The sequence below is a fragment of the Populus nigra genome, chromosome 2 (assembly GCF_951802175.1).
Source record: "Populus nigra chromosome 2, ddPopNigr1.1, whole genome shotgun sequence".
Taxonomy (NCBI): domain Eukaryota; kingdom Viridiplantae; phylum Streptophyta; class Magnoliopsida; order Malpighiales; family Salicaceae; genus Populus; species Populus nigra.
The window spans coordinates 8,289,384-8,291,883 of record NC_084853.1 but is presented as its reverse complement, the minus strand read 5'-3'; positions in this window follow the sequence as shown (position 1 = coordinate 8,291,883).

The following is a 2,500-nucleotide window of genomic DNA, read 5'->3' as shown; positions in this document are numbered from 1 at the left end:
AGAGGTTGGCAAAAATCCAATCCACCTTCATTAATTTTCCCAGAATTTTTCGAGGTCGGGAAGTATTTGTTTTAATTTTCCTACCATTAGAAATCGAGTAAATCCGCAAAACTAGGAACCGGCCCGGAATGACCCCAAATTCAGTGGGCAGCCTCATAAAAATATGGCTGATTTTACTGGATTGGTTTCATGTGGAAAGCACGACGTTTTCTTGTAGGAATGCGGGAACCCCGGCAGCTCGCCTGCCGCGGCCAGCGACGTCGGGGACGCTGGCCTGCGCTGTCGAGCCCGCGAGGGCTGTCTCCGCGGCAGGCCCCCCCTGAACGGGGCACGACAGGCCACCGCGCTGGCTCGTCCAGCGTCGACAGTCCCTCGTCCAGGTTTCAGATCGCGCCAAGTCGAACCCATGACCTGCTCAAGCCATCGTGCGCTGCCGAATTCGCATCTGCGTGTAGGCTGCCATTCCACGCGGCAGCCCCTGTTCGTCGAAAAATCTGCGCTGCCGATTTTCCACTCCGCAGCCCCTGTTTTCGTCAGCGTGCCCCCCTGACGAATTTTCCTGCCTGGCCCGGCCGGTCCAGCATCCAGCCCCTGTTCGTCGAAAAATCTGCGCTGCCGATTTTCCACGCGGCAGCCCCTGTTTTCCTCAGCGTGCCCCCCTGACGAATGTTCGTCGAAAAATCTGCGCTGCCGATTTTCCACGCGGCAGCCCCTCTTTTCGTCAGCGTGCCCCCCTGACGAATGTTCGTCGAAAAATCTGCGCTGCCGATTTTCCACGCGGCAGCCCCTCTTTTCGTCAGCGTGCCCCCTGACGAATTTTCCTGCCTGGCCCAGTCCAGCGTCCAGCCCCTGTTCGTCGAAAAATCTGCGCTGCCGATTTTCCACGCGGCAGCCCCTCTTTTCGTCAGCGTGCCCCCCTGACGAATTTTCCTGCCTGGCCCGGCCAGTCCAGCCCCTGTTCGTCGAAAAATCTGCGCTGCCGATTTTCCACGCGGCAGCCCCTCTTTTCGTCAGCGTGCCCCCCTGACGAATTTTCCTGCCTGGCCCGGCCGGTCCAGCCCCTGTTCGTCGAAAAATCTGCGCTGCCGATTTTCCACTCCGCAGCCCCTGTTTTCGTCAGCGTGGCCCCCTGACGAATTTTCCTGCCTGGCCCGGCCAGTCCAGCGCCCAGCCCCTGTTCGTCGAAAAATCTGCGCTGCCGATTTTCCCCGACGAACCTGCAGCTGCACAAATCCGCGCCGCCACTGCCCCATTGTCTGGACCAACAGTCTTTTCCATCAAGCCCTGGACTATAAATCGTCCAGACTCATCGCCAGCACCCGCTGCCGATTCTGCCGACTTTGCCGATTTCGTCGGCGCTGCCGATTCCAACACTGCACCCACCGTGTCTAAACCAGCGCTGTTTCGTCAGCGTGTCCCCTTGATGAATTTCCCTGCCTGGCCTGGACAGTCCATCTTCCAGCCCATGTTCATCGAAAAATCTGCGCTGCCGATTTCCCCGACGAACCTGCAGCTGCACAAATCTGCGCTGCCGATTTCCCCCCCTGTCGGCATGGCTGCCGCTGCCCCGATGTCCAGACCAACAGTCTTTTTTGTCGACTTTGCCGATTTTGTTCGCGCTGCCGATTCCAACACTACCCCCTGCATCCAAACCAGCATTGTTTCGTCAGCTCTTCCCCTGACGATTTTAGCCCTGTAACAAACAGTAGGCCTCCAATCCCGCCAACGGGAGCCAAGTTGATAGGGAAGAGAATTGAATGACGCGCCTGGTCCTCGCACCCCGCCACCCGAGGGGCCTTTTTCCCGGCAGCCTCTGAAAAACTCTAGCTTTCACGGTCCTCGCCGCCCCTCACCACCATGGCAGGCCTCTAATCCCACCCATCAGCAGTTGTAGCCGATAGGGCAGTGATTTGAATGACGCGTCGCGGGCCGCCGGGTCATCTCACCCGGCCATTAATTGGAGCGTTTTTGGCTGGCCGAGGATGGGGGGATGGATCTCTTCTTCCGAAAAAGCAAACAGTACATCGGGAGTTATGTTGACGGGGCATGGAATTGAATGACCCGTCACGGGCCGCCGGGTCATCTCACCCGGCCATCCCGGGGAGCGTTTTTCCCGGCAGCATCGGGGAAACTCTTGCTTTCACTGCCCGCTGCCCAAGTCCCCACTCGCATCGGCCCCCCGCGCCAACAAGCCAACGCTGCCGAATCGGCAGACACTGCTGCCGAATCTGCCGACACTGCCCCGCGGGCTGCCACTGCCCCAGTGTCTAAACCAGCGGTCTTTCTCGTCGAGCGTTGGACTATCCAGCCCGTCCAGACCCATCGCCAGCACCCGCTGCCGATTCTGCCGACTTTGCCGATTTCGTCGGCGCTGCCGATTCCACCACTGCCCGCCGTGCCTGAACCAGCGCTGTTTCGTCAGCGTGTCCCCTCGATGAATTTTCCTGCATGGCCCGGCCAGTCCAGCGTCCAGCCCGTGTTCGTCGAAAAATCTGCGCTG